At 31.4% G+C, this 18,734-nt stretch overlaps 1 protein-coding gene across 3 annotated transcripts in view; it reads right to left on the minus strand.

Moving 5' to 3' along the window:
• Positions 1 to 18,734, minus strand: part of LOC129742544 (E3 ubiquitin-protein ligase SH3RF3-like) — an 80,763-nt gene that overhangs the window by 45,215 nt on the left and 16,814 nt on the right. The window lies entirely within an intron of this gene.

An 18,734-nucleotide genomic window follows, 5' to 3' on the forward strand; every position in this document is an offset into this window, starting at 1 on the left:
AGAAAATATTTATAACGCCCCAAACAGAGCACTAATTTTTCATGAAAAGAAACTAGCAAAACTGACGGATTTTCCGTCCAATTTTCAGAAATATTATCTTAAAAAACAAGAAAGTCATTGATTTCAGATAAGTAAAATGTTCTGATGAAATGATCTACATTAGATTCTCATTAGATTTGCAAAACAAAATTAAGGTTTGACCAGAAATTAAGAGTTTCCAGATGCCATGATTTTGCAAGAATTAAACATAAATCATGTAGAACTGTCTGTTTTTTCTTCACATTTTGATTAAGAATAAATATGAACGTGGAATTATTTGTAGAAATTACATTCTGAATCAATTTTAAGAATTTCCAATGGTGCAGCATGTTGCGATCGAACAAATCTACGCTTTTTTCAAAAGAGTAAACCTTGTCTTAAGCCTCCCCCACTATTTAGTATGTTATGTTGAATATTTTAAGACTCTAGCATTAAAAACTTTCTTGTTGAAATAATATTTCTGAAAATTCGAAGAGAAATCTGTCAGTGTTGCTAGTTACTTTCCATGAAAAAATGACATTAAATCAAAACAGGAATACCTAAATCTCATTTTAAAAATTTGCAAAAATTCTTTCGTTCGTTTTGACCAAACAGGAAGCCTACTGGAATTTGAAAAAAGTTGCAAAACGGCACACCCTAACGTACAGTGACGTAAAATGCCAATATTTTCAGTTTCTAAAAATCTTTCAAAATTTCAATTAGTTCAATTGGCTGGAAAGCTGGTAATTTCAAGATCATTTTAATTTTTTTTTATTTTATTCTTATTTCTGTAGCAATAAGTTTACTGAATTGCATTATTTACGGGTATGATATGAAAAAAATACTTAATGGTTTGTTTAATTAAAAATAAAACAAAAATTGTAATTTAATTTTGAAATTACCAGCTTTCCAACGAACGCATTGATTTTTTTTTTAAGATTTTGAGAAACTGAAAATATCGGCATTACATGATTAAAAATATGAGTGGATTTTTATTTGTGCCGGTCACTGTATTCAGGAATCTACCAAATCATATCATATTTTACACTGAAATTGATAACACTGATACTTGGTGAGCCAAAAGGTATCGAAAAAACGTGAGGGAACCTTATGTCGAAATTTTCAGCGGTCGAATGTATGCTATGAATCTTATGCTATTTTTCAAAATCTTCCCAATCGGATGACAAGTAGAAATTTTCTAGAAAATAATTTAAAAAATAAAGTTTGATTTTTGAGCTACCGACAAGCGGCTTTTCAAATCGTTATTCGAAATATTATTCGTAGTCTTAGAACATAACTTTTTTCTGATAACAATAACTCTTGTTGAGCTTGAGATTTGTCTGTATTGTTTATATCGAACACATTAAATAAATAAAACTATGAAATTACTCAGGGTGGCCAGCGAGTTTCGATTATCAAATTCCCGCTTTTTTCCCGGTTTCCCGATTGAAATTTATCCAGATTACTGTGATATTTGTTGATATTTTTAAAGTTTCAAAGTTTCAGGTTAAAGTTTTGATTGAATATTGGTTTATTAAAGGTATATCATCATTAAAATATATAAAAATTGTTTTCTGTCTGTTTGTTCCCTATAGACTCGGAAACCGATTTTTTGAAACTTCACAGGTGGGTGCTCTGAGGCCGGGGAAGGTACTTATTACAGTTTGGGGCCCCTTTCCAAAACAAAAAAGAAATGTTTGCATAACTTGAGAACCATTCGAGAAAGTTTTTTTTGTGGCGTTTAAAAAGCTGTGGGAAGCTGACGCTGAAAAGGAAATGTGGGTAGAGGGGTCAGGGAAATAAAAGTTTAGAGTAGGCAGCTTAGAATAGTAAGCGATCTTGAGACGTTGGCTATACCATCCTGCACTTCCTTAAGTCCACTTCGGAAGAATATGAACTTAAAGCAGAACAAGATAGTAAACGAACCCCTCATGATACCAGTTCGAGGAAATACTTGAGAACCATTCGAGCAAATGGTACCAAAATCGGCATGGAAGAGGATTTGAGTACGAAAAATATTTCTATAAATTTTTGGTACGCTTCCTTTTTTCCAGAGGGAAAAAAGGAAGGGGAGAGGGGGGCTCTCTTACAATTTTTATCATAACTCGAGAATTAGTCAAGCAATTTGAACCAGATTTGGCATGTGAAGGCATTTGGATACAAGAAATTTTTCAATGATTATTTGAGACCCCTCCCTTCTTCCAGTAGAGAATTTGAAAGGGGGAGGGGGACTTCCATACAATTTTTATTACAATATTTATTCCATACGATAACTATTCGAGCAAATGGAGCCAAATTGGCTTGAGAGGATATTTGAATATGGGAAACGGGTCTATGATTGTTTGAAACTCTTTCAGATTAGCATAGGCAGGATAGGAAGAGGATAGGGGCCCATACAAATTTCTGCAATACTGGATAACTGATCAAGCGAGGGGAGTCAAATTTGACATGCGAGGTTATTTGGGCGAACGAAATATTCCCAAGATGGTTTGAAGCTCTTCCCACCTTTCATCAGAGAAACATGAAGAGAGAGGGTGCTCCCATCCAATTTTTTGCATGACTGGTGAAATAATCGAGCAAATGGAACATGGGAGGATACTTTGATACGGAAAAAGACTCTATGGTTGTTTGAGACCCCTCCCTGATCCCAGTAAACGAATAGGAAGAGAAGAGGAGGCCACCACAGTTTTTTTTAAAGATATCGAGAGTTAATCAGTTGAAAGGCACCGAATTTGGTATGGGATTGTATCTTAATACGAGTTATGTTTTTGAAATTATTTGGGAATAGAGAAGAGGTAGGCTCTCATACATTTTTTGCCTAAATCGATAACATTTTCTTTTGAGTGGTGAGCTTGAAAAGGGAGTGGGGTGCATCCATACGTGTTTTTAATAACTCGAGTATTGATCGAGTAAATTTTGCATAGAAGGGATTGGTGTACGAGAAACGTTTTCTTGATTATTAAACAGGGAGACTCTAATAATTTCATTCTTGATGACTTGGAAAGTGGATTCCAATTTGGGTTGGGAGAGGAATTTAATACAAGTAAAACATTTATTGCGGCAGAATATAGGAACTTATAAATAAATAAATACAAAGTCTTAATATTAGATACAAATAAGTGATGAAAAAACAAAATTTAGGACAGGATTTGAAAAAAGAAAAGAATATTTAAGAAAACAAAAATTAATCTCTTTTGATAAATTTCCATCAATTTTAGAAGATGTAGCAAAGAACACCGGGTCAATTAGTAAATAATAAACTTAAAAAAATCTGGACATGGAACTAAAACACTTCAGAAATGAATGCGCTAAGCTCAAAAACCCCGGATTTTTAAAGAAATTCCCGAGTTTTTACAGATTTTCCCTATGGAATTTAAATCCAGATATCTTCCCGCTTCTGAGAAATAAATAAGTAATGATGAATTTAATGAAATTAAAAATTCAATACGTTCATGCATGGAAATAACCATCCACAATTTTTTCCCGGTTTTCCCGGTCTCATTTTCAATTCCCGGTTTTCTCCCGGTTTTCCCGGGTTTCCCGGTTCGCTGGCCACCCTGAATTACTTCTCAACGGATTCATAACTCAGGCAGAAGAGGGTTTAAAACAAGCAAATCAACCTCAACGAATCAAAACCTTTTGGTGGTTTAAAATTCAGGGCTCGTCAAATAACTTCAAAAGTCAGGAGGAATATAATATATAATTTAAGAATAATGCTAGATTTCTAACCGATGAATAAATTTCTATTTTTCTTGAACTCGCCCCCATAAAATTTACACCGAATAAAGAATATTAAAGGCTGGGCTTGATATCTTTAATTTAAAAGTAGGAACCTATTTAAATAGTTTCATAATTTTTCTTTCTAAATACGAAACTAGGTAGTTATTAAAAATTTCTGTGCGGATAGTTGTTTTTCATAACATTCTGATTGATTACTTGTAGAATGAGAATTCCTAAGGCTAATTAGAACGAGATACTTTTGGAATTTTCGTTAAAGACAGCACTCGATTTGCGAGGACCACACCAACCCATAAACTTGGTTGGTGGTTTGGTGTGGCCCTAACAGCGACAATCAATCACCCGAGTTCTACTGTCATCATTCACTGCACGTTCCTTCAAATGACTGAGCAGAACCCCTACACTCTCTCTCTCCCTGGGGAGGTCAGCTAAGCCATTGCGTGCTGCCCCATGCGTGAATGAAATTGCGGAAAAACAACCACAATTAGTCCTCTGCAAAGGAACCCACTATGCCATGACACGTCGAGCCGCGCGTCAAACGCATTTTCTAAACAAACGTGGATCGGGCACGAATCTACATTATATGTTATACGCGAGGAGTGTTTCGTATTGACGGGGGCGGGAAAATCTCCCCTCCCAGCTATTTTAGAACAAGTCCAGCGTGGTCTGTTGAAAAGATTAATAAGTACGTACAGCCTCAATGTAATAACCATCCAGTGGACGATTTTACATATCAACATTGAACAGGCAGCATCGAGCGAAGAAGATGTAATCCGCTCTTGGCAGCGCGATGTTACTTATGGACAACTGCTTGTCAGTCTGTCTGGCTGTCTACAGAAATGTTTGTTGAGACTCTTTGATACATTAGATGCGGAGCATAAGACAAGTTTTTTTTTCACACTCTCCCACGTAGAAGCCGAGACAGTTCACATAATCGTGTCCGTTGTCTGGGACGACGACGGCGTAGATGATGATGAGAGGACGCGACATGAATTACTGAAACTTAAACGGCTTACGGCCAACATATTTCTAACGGCAACCACACAAACTAAACTGAATCAAACGAGTAACGTTTGACAGCAAGTGTTTGCTCATTCAAACGGCTTAACCTAGATCTATAAGAAATCTTTGCTGGATTCTGTTAACTATATCATCACGCAACATCTTTGATGAAAAATGTTTCAAAAAGTTACAAAACGTATCTTAAAGGATATAAAAAATAGTTCTAATACAGATAGATTTTGCGAACAAAAACTTTGAAAAAATCACTAATCACTTATCGTACTTCCACAGCCAGAACTTACGTCCGATCCCGGAGAATAATAGAAGATTATTAGGGTAAAATACCCAGATTTCGACAGTTTTGGCTTGATTTGTCAGAAAAACCATGTAAATAAACTATTTGACTAAAGTTTTTCATTTCAAATGTGATTGGTTATATGAATCAGATTGTTTTCTTCATTCTCTACCTTTTTATTGATCAAAAGTATTTTATTAGCATTTTACTAAAACCTCTCGATGATCTAGTTTCCGACATTCAATTTTAGTTTTCGACACAAAAAGTTTTAGTTTTCGACAAGCATATTTCCACCTCCTTTGTTAGCTCAGCAATATGAATATTTGCGTATTGGAATTGCTTGTCTACTTCACGGCGTTTTTTACACCATGGAAACAGTATAAATATACAGAAGTCGGAGTGGGTGATATAGAATGTTACTTTTAAATTATTTATTTACAACTATTCAAAAACTTATTTAGAGGAATTTTTATATTCAAGGTATACTAAAGTGGGAGAGCAAAAATTGAAAAATATGAAGATAGATAGCTTGAGTCACCAAACAGAAAGATAAGCCTTTCATTAAAATTTTGTCGAAAACTAGCTCCTGTCGAAATCTAGAGTATCTACCTATCATTCTTTTTGTCTTTGTTCATGTTTTTTATTATGTTAACATAAAAACATTGAAATAATAGAAAAAATAAAAAGGCCGGGCCCACTGTGGAGCAGAGAACGCAGAGACATCTGGAACAAAGGAACAGAAGAAACGTGGACCACCAGTACCGTACGTTTCAAATGGGCAGTATCGTTGGAAGCATGCTAAGAAAAATGCTCCTTGATGAACAAACAATGGGTGATGTGAAGTAACTTCGCCAATCACTAGAACAATTTTTCAGGGTTACCAATTCTTGAAACCAAAACGCATAATATGTCGAACATGCTTCGAATTTTTTCCTGAATAACCGGTTTGAAAAAAAAAAACAATTACACAATTCTCCTATACTTCCTAGTTTCTATTACCTATTAGGTAGTAGAAATTTTTCTAAATTTATCTAATTAATCTAATCTTAATAAATCTATTTTTTCTATATTTCAGAATCAATAAGGCTGGAACAAATATCAATTTCTTCTTTTGTCACCCCCCCTTCGAAATTTCCAAAAATCCGAAGGGGGAAATAAATAAAGTTTGAAGTAATTTATGTAAATTCCAATAAAAAATTACAATATATGAAAGTTTACAAGACTAAAAATTAAATTTAAGAAGATGGAAGTTATTTCACCTTTTGTTTTCTCGATTTCATTGAATTATTAGATGAAAAATTCTTGATGTATAGGTTTTGTGCAACAATATAATATGAAATTTTGTTGCATACAAGCTTCCGTGCAATTTATTCCAATTTATTTGTTTTTCGCATTATTTTTTAATGTCCCCCCCCTCGCGATGTCCCAACTCCGAGTGACAAAAGAAGGATTTGAAATTTGTTCCGGCCTAATTGAATGAAAATTTGTAAATACTCTTTTGTCAAATAAGGGCAGATGCATCAGAACTTTTAGCTCAGAAATTTTGACCAAAACATTCTCTTAATTCTAAGTTATGAACTTTTATTTTTATTTCATTCAAATCTTTTGTTTCTAATAATCTTTCAAATATATGGTTGTTATTCAATTTTTGGTTGACTTCTAAATAACCTTTTACTTAATGGTTGTTTTGATGTTTTATTTCCATTTCAATTTTTCATCAACTGTTTTAGTTTTTTCCTGATTTATTTCATCATCCGTTCAGAATTATTTTACCAATATTTTTTATTGTATTTTTTCCCTTCATTTATATTTGTTTTAATTTATTATTTTCCTTGTGCCATCATTTTTTTCACTTTTAATATTATTTTCATACTTTTCCTTCACATTGAACTTTTTTACATGTTTTCCTTTTATTTTTTTTTAAATTTTAACCTTTTTTTTAAATTTTTTCTATTTAACTTTATTTTCTCTTTTATATATATTTTTTCTTTTTGTCGTTTTCATTTTTTTTTCGTTTTTATCTTATTTTTTTTCGTTTGTATATTATTTTTTTTCATTTTCATAATTTATAAATTTTTTAGATTTTTATCTCTTTAATATTTTTTTCTCTTATTGTTATTATTTCTTTTTTAAATTCTTTTTACTTTTTTTTTATTCTTTTTTCTTATTTTTGGTTCTTTTTATTATTTTTTTCTTTTTATTATTTTTCCTTTTTTTCTTCTTTATATTTTTTTCTGTTTTATACTTTTGTCTTTTTTTTTTACTATTTTTTATATATTTTTTAAAATTTTTTAAATATTATTTTACTTTTTATATTTTTTTTTTTACAATTTTTTCCTTTTGAATATTTTTTTTTTCTTTTTTATATATTTTTGTCTTTATGTTATTTTTTCATTTGTCTGTTGTTAAATTCTATAAAAATCTTCAATAATTCAATTTAATTGTATTTTTTTATTTTATTGATTTTTTTGCTTTTTTAATTTTTTTTATTTATATCTTAATTTTTCTTTTTAAATTTTTTAAATGTTTTATTGTATCTTTTTTAATTTATATTATGATTTCTGTTTATTTTCTTCTATTCTCATCAATTTTTTTATTTATGAGTTTTTTATAAGTTTATTTCATGATTATGTATTAAATTTCACTTTTTTATGTATTTATATTTTTTAAGAACTTATATCTCGTTATCCTTTTTATTGTTAAATTTTTATTCTTCGTTATTTATTTTATTTCATATTTTTATTTTTAGTTATTTATTTTATTTCATATTTTTATTTTTTATGTTATTCGTTATTTTTGTCAACATTCGATGTTTTTCGATTTTGTCTATATCCGAAAGGTTTTTGAAACGACTTTACCTTATAGTTATCGCTATAAAGGATCAATATAGTTTAGACAAACACCATAAATGCGATTTTACGTTCTTATATGTTGATAGAATACAACTACAATGACAAAAATTTAAAAAAAACATGAAGTACTCAAAAATGACAAAAACGATGAAAATTTTATAAAATTTAAAAACAAATACAAACAAAAGACTACAAATGACAAAAAATATGAAAAAATGGTGGCGAATGACAAAATAGCAAATATGGCAAAAAATAGATAAATAAACAAAATAAAAAAAAACTGCTAAAATAAAAATGATCAAAAATTTATTGAAAATTACGTTAATAACAATAATTATTATTTTGTCGTAAAAAGTAAAAAAAAAGTTGAGAAAAAAACCGTTCATTTTTGGTAACAAAAAAAGTTCAGGCGTGTTGCAAAAATTGAATGATCTGTATTTATTTTCATTTATTTAATTTTTATTGGTATTTTTTACTTTTAGTTTTTATAAAAAAAAAAGTTTTTTTTTATTTTTTATGTTTTTGTTAGTTTTTTTTTCAATTTTTTCAAACTTTGTTTTTTTTTTATTGGTATGTTTTTCCCTCTATTTTTATTGTTCTTTTATATATTTTTTAATTATTAAACATTTAATTTTTTAATTTTTATATAAATCTTTTATCTAATTATTTTCTAATTTTTCAGAACCACGTGATTTTTTTTTAATTTTCTGCGGCTTTTTCGTTATATTTTTAATTGTTGTTTCTTATTGATAAGTTGTTTTATTTCCCCAAATTATTGCTTTTGATTTTATATTCTTTCTTTGTATAGGTTTTTATTTCTTTCATTTTTTTTCTATATTTTGCATTCTGTTTACTTAAGCGCATTATTTGTTTTTTTTTTACATCACTTAAGTTATATTTTTCCCTTTTCGTATGATTTATTATCTCTTCGTAGGTTTTATTCTTCTTCAAAATTAACATTTTGATTTTTTTTTCGGAATGATAGGTACACGTGTTTTGATTTGGTTGTTTACTAAAATTTTCATAAATTTGTATTACATTATTTTTTCATAAGATATGTACATAGAATATTTTTTGACTATAAATTTTTCTATTCATTTCTCTAGTGGTATTTTTTGATATTTTTTTTATTTATTGTATTTCTTCTAGACTTAAATAAATTTTGTATTGTTTCGAACCAGAAAATAATCACCCATTTGGCAAAGTCAAAAAACAAGACACTGTTTGATATAGTTTATAGTTTTAACAAAAGCTTTATAAATCAGTTTAATTTTTTTTTTTTCAATTATACCAACATTCAGATATAACATTGAGGATGATGTTTAATAACTCGTTCTTAACAAGAAATTCCAAAGCAAGAGTTTAAATTCATTTACAACAAACAGAGCATAGCGACACTAATTTTTTCAAACTTGCACCTTGGAGAAACGTCTGACACAAATTTAATCTCGTATAAAGCGTATACCCCTACTGAAGTCGAACATACTGTTTGAGAATTTTAAATTTTGAAAAGATCGGAAATTCGTCTGGAAGATGAAAATTCTCACTTTTTAATGAATGTTAGAAAACACATTCCAGAAGTAAGGAAATCGAACCACGGAAACCAAAAAAATGGATTGAACCTGTGTTTTCGACAAACATAAATTAACACATAAGTCCTGATTTCAACGTGTCAAATGACATAAACCAAAGCAAAGCCGTTAATGAAAAAAAAAAACATAAAACGGAAACCGAAGGCGACAAAAATTCTAGCGATGTTTTAGTTATAAATCAATTACAAGGTTGAGTTAAGCTTAATAAATTAAGACGATCGATAGATCACACAATAAAAAAAAACAATGTAAATCAACTTAACCTCGAATTGCTTGGCGCTATGTTGAGAGCGCACGATGAGTTGCGATAGATTAGGTTTACCCTCTCGGAAATAAACACATATCAGCTGAACATCAATTTCATAACGCCCAGCTGCCGCTGGAAAGAACCGAAAGGCGGATGTTTAGAATGATGAAATTCCTGTATCATTCAGATTCAGACGGTTCGTTCATTCCCACAATTTGAATGTTCAATCGTTGCTCGCTAAGTAAAAAACGCTGGAGAAAAAAAAACAAAGAAAACCGTCGGTGTTGTACATTAAAATATCCGACGCCTCATCATTCTAAGTAATTCCAAATTCCGTTTCATCCTTCCTTGCTGCGCCCGATTCCTAAAGCAAATACGCTGCTGCTGCTGATATGTTTGCTTTCCTTGTGCTTCGTCGGGCGTTCCTAGTTCTTTTTTTTCCGCTGAATTTCTCAACTTTCAAGCTTCTTCTCCCCCGGCACGGAATCTTCTACTCCGGTCCAGAGTCCATCATCTTACCTACTTGCTGATGGCGGTGGTGCCGGAATTTATTTCGAGATAAATATTGTTCAGCTGAGAAGTGCAAATATGGAATCAAATAGAAAATAATAAGCCAGTCTGTCTGCAACGCGAAGAGGAGAGAGCAATGAGTCGAAGCGTGAAACGACGAGACGTTCGATTCCAGCAGAACAAGACGAATGGATGCTGTGAGGGAACCGCTTCAAATGTGATGATGATGATGATGATCAAAATGAAAATGATGATCGATTATAAAAATGAGCTCAAATAGATAAAACTTCGGTGAGTAGAGGCAAAGTGGAGGATATAAGTCAAGTGGTTTCTCTGAAAACTCTTCGCTCAACGGTTCCGGGGTAAACTTCGAATTCGGGTTTGATGGGAATCGAAGGTTCAATCGATCGTAGTGTAAAGTGAAGAAAAGCAGAGATCTTCAGAAGAACAAAAAAAATATAAAAAAAACGAAACATAAAGGTAAAGTTGCTGTTTTCAATGTCGACCGGGCTACCACAATGTCTTACCCTTATTTTGAACAGCATTATTTCTTCTGAATGCCAGGTTGAGTTTGTTTGCGATACAAATTCGACGGGGAGCGATTTTCAACGGTTAGTTTCTTTAGAGGAGCATGAATTCAGTAATGGCAGAGGCACCTGTTGTTGTTATTTCCTCAGTTGTATAATTTCTACCACTGGGAATTTTAACCTTCCCATGCCGTTCGGGTCAATATGACCCGAAGCGCACATTTAAAATCTCTTTATCATCATTCCAATATACTGAAGAACTATGAGTTTTGACAGACCAAGTATGTTCTATGAAAATAATGATCAAATTAACGTCAAAAAATTGAAATTTGAGTTTTGAAAATCGGTTCATTGGGAAATGAAATACAGCTAAGCAAAGCAAAAAATTGATATCGTTTTTTTAAAGTTAGATTTTTTTCTACCGGAAGATCTGAGATTGCGGTCAAAACTTTCATTGGACCCCAACAAATCTTTACACTGTCGAATAGATGGATTCTTGACGATTACAAACATCAATGAAACACTTAAATACAGAAAAGCTGTCAACAGTTATGAGCATTTTAAAAATAAAATTGATTTTTCGGACTTTTTACTTTCTGAACCAGTTTCTGATAACTTGGTAATACATATCGACTTTATTTTAAAATTTTGAGTAATAAGAACAAATTACCTACACAATGAATATAATATCATCAAAATCGGTTAACATTTACAGCCAGGAGAACGAAATCAAACTACAACTCAAATTTCCCCGAAACGGATATTTTGCGAACGGCATGGGAAGGTTAATTGAAGTGAATCGATCTGATTTAAGGGGATTTGTGGACTATTGTTTCTACCTATATTTTAATTCAATAACTTTAGGTATAATATTTTTGAAACGATTAGTAAATTAAAAGAGTCTTTCCATTTATTATAATTCCGAATCCTTGTCAAGAACAACTGATAAAACTATACGAATTTTGGAACAAAGTTTTATACTTAAGTATGCTGAAGACCAAACTTCTTCATCGTTACTAGGAAGTTACTGAAGAAATATTAACCCTCATCCATCCCTGAAATTTTTACCCTTTACAGTCCCTGTAGTGACAATTTGACATTCGTGACTAAAACCCATGTTTCTCTCTTGTTTCACAACCGATTTTTACCAAATTTATAGTTTTGGAAACCTTGTAATGTAGATAACTCAAATATGTTTCTCAGACATTATTCACCTACAACACTTCAGATTTGCGTTATTCAAAGTCTAAGAAATAAAATTCGAAAAACATGCTTTGGAAAAAAAACTGAACAACAGCTACGGAATGCTGAAAAAAAATCACTTAATGTCCAAAAAAGCTGAAGTTAGAAGCTATACGTTGTACATAAGGACATACGTTTTAGAAATTTTCTAATGTCATGACCACAAAAAATGTATAAAAGTTGTAAAAGGCGTACTTTTCTATCAATAAACCGTCAAAATTGTTTAAGTCACACCAGTTAAATTTTGAAAAGAATTTTGCATTTTTCAGATTGTCAAAATACGAAACACAGAATTTTTGACGTATTTTTAAAAGTTGCTGTTTTTCTAACTTTTTGTCAATTGGCAATTTCTCAGATTTTCTTGCCCTAAAATTCAACTTTTTTACTGGATTTTGAGTATATTAACTCGAGATTGCCGCAATAAGTTTTTATTCACTAGCAAGACAATTTCATACAGATCCTAGTAGTGTGGTTCCCAAAACTATAAACTTCATAAAAATCGATTGAGAAACATAAGAGATATAGCGGTTTTAAGCGAGGAGTGTCAAATTGACACTTAAAGTCTGATTAGGGAGTTTTCTTCCTGGGCTTTCATGGTGCGTCCATAAAAAAGTAATGATGCAAAATTGAAAATTTCAAGCATCCATTGAGGGTCCCCGATAAAAATTGTTTGATTTGAATGCACCCAAAAAAAGTTGTAATGAAATGAAAATAGTACTACTACTATGTGTTTCGCTTGTTAAAATATGTATGGTTGATATTCGTCAAAATTTTCTTCTACAATCGTTTGAAATTGTCAAACGGATGATTTAAACATAAATTTACGTTTTTTATGAACAAGGTGCTAGCGATTTTTCGATTTGAATTTCCAAAGTTTTTCACGGTTTTTCCCAGGTTTTCTACCGGTCATAAATGCTGCCCGTTTTTGAAATAAAATCATGGTAAATAAAAAAAACTCAATGTAAAGGGCTTCAAATTTCTACTAATTTTATCCCAAAACTCGTTAAACGGTTAGAAATCATGACAAACACTTCGGCGTCTTCTAACATGTAGTCTTTTCGTTTAAAAGGTTTTTATGATTTTTTTAACAAATCTAACGAACCTCACAATTTAAACAATTTTGAAAAAATAAGTCCGGTTAAATTGATCTTTAAACTGTAATGTAGTACTTTTAAGCCTATATAAATTTTCTAGATTTTTTAAAGAGTTCTAGAAAAAAAGTAGAGTATGGTGGTGTTAAAGTACGACCTAAGTGCTATCCTCCCCCTCTGGAGCAAGAATTCGAATGATGTGGGCTAAACGTACATTTATTCAAAATTCCACATTTCTGCATGAAGTCAAGAGGAAAACTATTTTATATCAATTTTTGCCTACAGCTTCTGTGTTCATTTCGGATATCCTTTACATAGGTAAACAACCTGAGCTAATTCGGAGTTCTCCACTAATTTTTTATATTCGTCTGGTTTACGAAGTGTTCATCGTATCTCATCTTATTTGAGCAATCTTTCGCGCGAGCAGGTCTTTGTAGATTCAAAAATATGCGCTGATGTTTCCAGTGCACTTTAAAAAAAGTATAAACTATGGATTCTGGATATCATTTGTACTTTTGCCCCATTTGCAGTTTGTACTTTTGCCCCTTTAAGATTTTTTGTGATTCATAAAATGCAACTTTCCCTCATTTTTGGGAGCATTTTCAACTTCTACGAAAAAAAAAGTTATGTCTAGATGTAGGCAGTCCAAATCATTATCAATCCCCGCCAGAGTTTGGAATTTTGCTGTTCCTAGTTTGTGACAATCTTAACCCTCCAAAGCTGTTCGGGTCAATATGACCCGAAGCGCACATTTAAACATCTTTATCATCATTCCGATATACCGATGCACTGGTTATTTCGACAGACCAAGTATATTCTATGAAAATAATGATCAAATTAACGACAAAAAAAATTAAATTTGAGTTTTGAAAATCGGTTCATTGGGAAATGAAATACGGCTAAGCAAAGCCAAAATTGGATGTCGTTTTTGAAAGTAAGATTTTTTTGTACAGGAGGATCTGTGTTAGCGGTCAAAACTTTCATTGGACCCCAACATATCTATACATTGTCGGATAGACGGATTCTTGGCAATTTCAAACAACAATGAAATAGTGAAATACAGAAAAGTTGTCAGAAGTTATGAGTATTTTAAAAATAAAATTGATTTTTTGGAATTTTTACTTTCTGAACCAGTTTCTAGTAACCTGGTGATACATATCGACTTTATTTTAAAATGTTGAGTAATTAGAATAAAATACCTACACAATCAGTATAATATCATCAAAATCGGTTAACATTTACAGCCAGGAGAACGAAATCAAACTACAACTCAAATTTCCACGAAACGGATATTTAGCGAACGGCTTTGGAAGGTTAAAACGTACTTTTACCCGATTCGTACTTTTACCCCATCTTACTCTATAATTTGTATAGAAATATGTTAACAATACATCGAAACAGTATCGAACAGTATCGAACGAAACAATACATCGAAACTAGTATAGAGATTTGTCGTAAAAAACTTAAAATTATCAGATTTCAGGAAAATATTTAGTTATTTTCTAACCCAAAGACATGTTTTTGAAATAAATGTTTTTTTAAATACAAAACAATGAATAACTTAAATAATAGTCATTTGAACTAAAGATTCGTGAAAATATATAAATCGTGTATAAGACAGGGCTGAGCTTTAATTGTTTGAGTGTAAGATATTATTTTTTATCAATGTTAAGACCTTAGATTTCGGAAACTTCAAATAACAGCTTAACGTAGAATGGATTAAAAAACTTAACACTTGCAACGTAATGCTTCGTTCCTCAGGCCAATTCAAACGAAATACACAACAACATCAACATTGGAAAACCAATATCTTTTTTCTGGTGAAAAAGAGGTGTAACTCTGCTTGAAAAACGTCTTACGCTACAAAATTTTTTGCTTGCGGAGAGCGAAAAAATTTGATAACTCATATTTCTCCGCAATTAGTTAAAAAAGCGATTCAAACTTCGTTTGTTTACTAATGAACGAAAATAAGCGTTTATGAGAAAATATCAAACATGTCAATTTTCCAGGTGAGGTGCCGAAATTCCCGGTATTTTCCCGGTTTCCCGGTGACGTGATGAAATTCCAAAGTTTTTTCCGGTTTTCCCGGTTCGCTAGCAACCCTGTATGAAGCAATTGGCGTTGAGGACTAAAAATATGAAAAACAAGTGCGAAATAAGAATAGTACCAAAACCCAATTTTATTTTTTAAAATTTTTGCGGTAAAGTTAATAATAATGCTTTCACGACCTTTTTGAATAGACAACTCCATTTTTGGGCGATTTCAAGAATAACAAAGGATTTGAAGGGGCTTGTAAAAGATTTTCCTCTAGCACTATGGAATTTAACAATTGAGCTATAATATTTTATCAAACAGCTGAATTTCTTCATGAACATGACGTGAAATGAAGTAAAAAAAGTTCTGGGTTAATTTTGAATCAGAAAATACAAGTTAAAATTCAAAAACTTCGATTTTATTTTCAGTAAACCACACTTTGTTTCAATATTGATTTTCCGAGTAGATTTTGGCCCATATTCATCATTTCAAGCAAGTTTTCCAACACAGTTTTTTTTTTGAGTTCACGGTGAAGAAAAATTATCTGGATTTGCAAAAACTCACCAGCTCAAGAATTTACCATCACCCAAGTTTCTGCTCATCTCCACTTCCGATCTTATTGCAAATTATTCAAATAATACTGCTGCCATCTGGTCCATCAAGCTTCATCGGACGGAAAGTACAACATTTTTCTAAATAACGATCCGTATAATTGTTCTTTTTAGTGACCTTGATGCAATTCTAATTATTTCATTCAGTGATCTTAGATTTTCCAAGGCGTTTATGTGGTACCAAGTACTTTTTTCTTGATCAAAATCATTCAGCACATCTTACTTAATCCTGGTTAGTCGAAAATGGGTCTTAATTACGTTTAACAGCAAGATAGTGCTGCCCTCTACGACATCAAATTAGGAAAATAGTGTTAGACTGATAAAAAAATAATATTAAGCTTGTTTTAATATTATTTTTAGCTTGTCCAAATTAATTCAGCCTAGAATATATATTTCGTCATGTCACTTCATTTTCATGAAGAAATTCAGCTGTTTGATAAAATATCATAGCTCAATGATTGTATCCCATTTACCCGAAAACTATTGCCCAGAATGACATTTCCCCAGAATGACAAATACCCGAAATCAAACCCCAGAATGAACCATTTCCCAGAAAAAAATTCCCCAGAATGCACCATTTACCAGAATTTTTTCCCAGAATGGAACATTTCCCAGAATTTTTTTTCCCAGAATAGAACATTTCCCAGAATGACACAAATCCCAGATTATTTCCTCTTGTATTTTTTTTTGTGCTGTTAAATCTAATGAATTCTTGTAAATTTCATATGATTCGAAATTAAATTTTTCAAAATGATTTTTCAAATGAAACCAATTGTTTGAATGTTTCCAACAAAAATTATTTCAGAACCGATATTATGTTTAGTGGTTTGGGTGCTTGAATTAATTTAATGCCTACCATGGTCCTTTGAAAACCGTTTTAATATACGACTCCTCACGCTGCGCGTTCGAACTTTAAAGAAATATTGTCCTTCACCCTAAGAGATCACCCCTAGCTTTCACGCAGACCTAGGAAGCCCCGGCAGACCTAGACCAATGTAATGGGGCCGCCGCTTCCGACGGCGCACATAGGAGTACGTAGAAGACAATTAAAGTTGGCCAAAAGTGTTTTTTAGGTTTGAAATCAATAAAAAAGTTTATTTTGACTTATCAAACGTTTTTAAGATGATTTAATATATTTTTTACCGTTTTCGTAATTTTTCATAATCATCTATTAGAAATTTTCTAACATTTATATGACATGATAGATAATCCAAGTCAAAAAAAAAAATGTAAAATTAAAAAAAATATCAATTTTTTTATTTGTTTTTGAAAGTTAAATAACATTCAAAAATATTCGAAAAAGAACATAAATTTAACTGAGCTTTAATTTAAAATAAACGAAGCCCTAGGTGACTTTTTTGTGGAAAAATGTATCAATATTTTTAAACTTCAAACTTAAAAATATCAAAAATGCGCGAGTTTGCGCGAGTTTTTTCTTTTGCACATGATTATTGAAGTTATCATTTTTCAAATGATATCAAACATTTTGCCGGGACTTGTTGGGAACATAAACAAAAACACTATTTTGTAAAAAAATCAACGTTTAAAACGAAAAATAAATAGAAGAATTTTTAAAGCATTGCATATTGTCTCTATAACCATCGATTTTTATCTATTATACTTAAAAATATTTGAAATCCTTCTATTGAAGTTCTCTATTTAAAATTTTCATTTTAAGTCGCTTAAGAAAGTTTTATTCATAGATTTGACCAAGTCGCGCTGATTCAACGATTTGTAGAAAAATTCTATCTCATAAAAATACTAAAGTTTGGACAGCTGATACAGCTTATAAACAAATCAGATGTCAAAAAAATGACCGGTACATGGTGTTAAATTTATTCAAGAATCAAATAATCATTGACATAAAAGTAACCAATGAAACTTAAATTTTGTTTTTGAGTGAAATACTCCTGTGTGCGGCGGGTCGGCGGCCACCTCGGATTTGGGACCATCGGCGGCTTTGTGCCGCCTCAGCCCCTTCATCCTCGTTGGTTGCGGCTTTGCCGAAAAAGAATAAGGTTATGAAACCCCATTTTTTTGTAACAATTTTCTAGGAAATGGTTCTTCTGGCGAAAAAATCCTGGTAAATGGTTCATTCTGGTGAAAAAATTTCTGGTAAATGGTACATTCTGGCGAAAATTTTTCTGGGGAATGGTTCGTCAGGGGAAAAAAAATCTGGTGAATGGTTCTTTCTGGCGATTGAAATTCTGGGGATTTTTTATTCTGGGCAGTGGTTTTCGGGTAAATGGAGTACAACCAGCTCAATTGTTTAAATTCTTTAGTGCTAGAGGAAAATCTTTTAAAACGCCCTAAAATGAAGTTATCTATTCAAAAATGTCGTGAAAGCATTATTATTTACTTTACCGCAGAAAATTTTAAGAAATAATATTGGTTTCATTTCCATCATACGAAAATCATAAGAAAATCATACATGGTAAAATCTTATTTCGCACCTTTTTCATATTTTTAGTCCTCTACGTCAATCGCTTCATAAAAAAGTAAATTTATATTTAAATTATCCATTAAATAATTTTAAACGAATTGTAGTAGAAATTTTTTGACGAATTTCCATCATTCATATTTTAACAAGCAAAACACATAGTGGTACTATTCTTGTTTCGCTCCCTGTAGTTTCATATTGACATTCAAGAGCGGATTAGGGAATTTTCTTCAATTAAAACTATAAGAAATTTCCAATTTGTTGAAGTTTGACATGATTTCCCTATAAACTTCATAGAAAAAGCGTCACAGAAAACCCTCACAGAATTTAAGATTTAAATCACAGAATTCGAGTTTTTTTTTGTCAAAAACACAGAGTTTTTTTCGGCAACCTTGATGAGCAGATATTTAGGTACGAGATATGGTTCTATGATTATTTTAAAACCCCTCTCTACTACCATTGGGGAAACAAATAAAAAAAATGGAGGCTTTTATACATTTGTCTTTATAACTCAAGAACTAACTCAAGAACAATC

This window comes from Uranotaenia lowii, chromosome 2 (assembly GCF_029784155.1).
Source record: "Uranotaenia lowii strain MFRU-FL chromosome 2, ASM2978415v1, whole genome shotgun sequence".
Lineage (NCBI taxonomy): Eukaryota > Metazoa > Arthropoda > Insecta > Diptera > Culicidae > Uranotaenia > Uranotaenia lowii.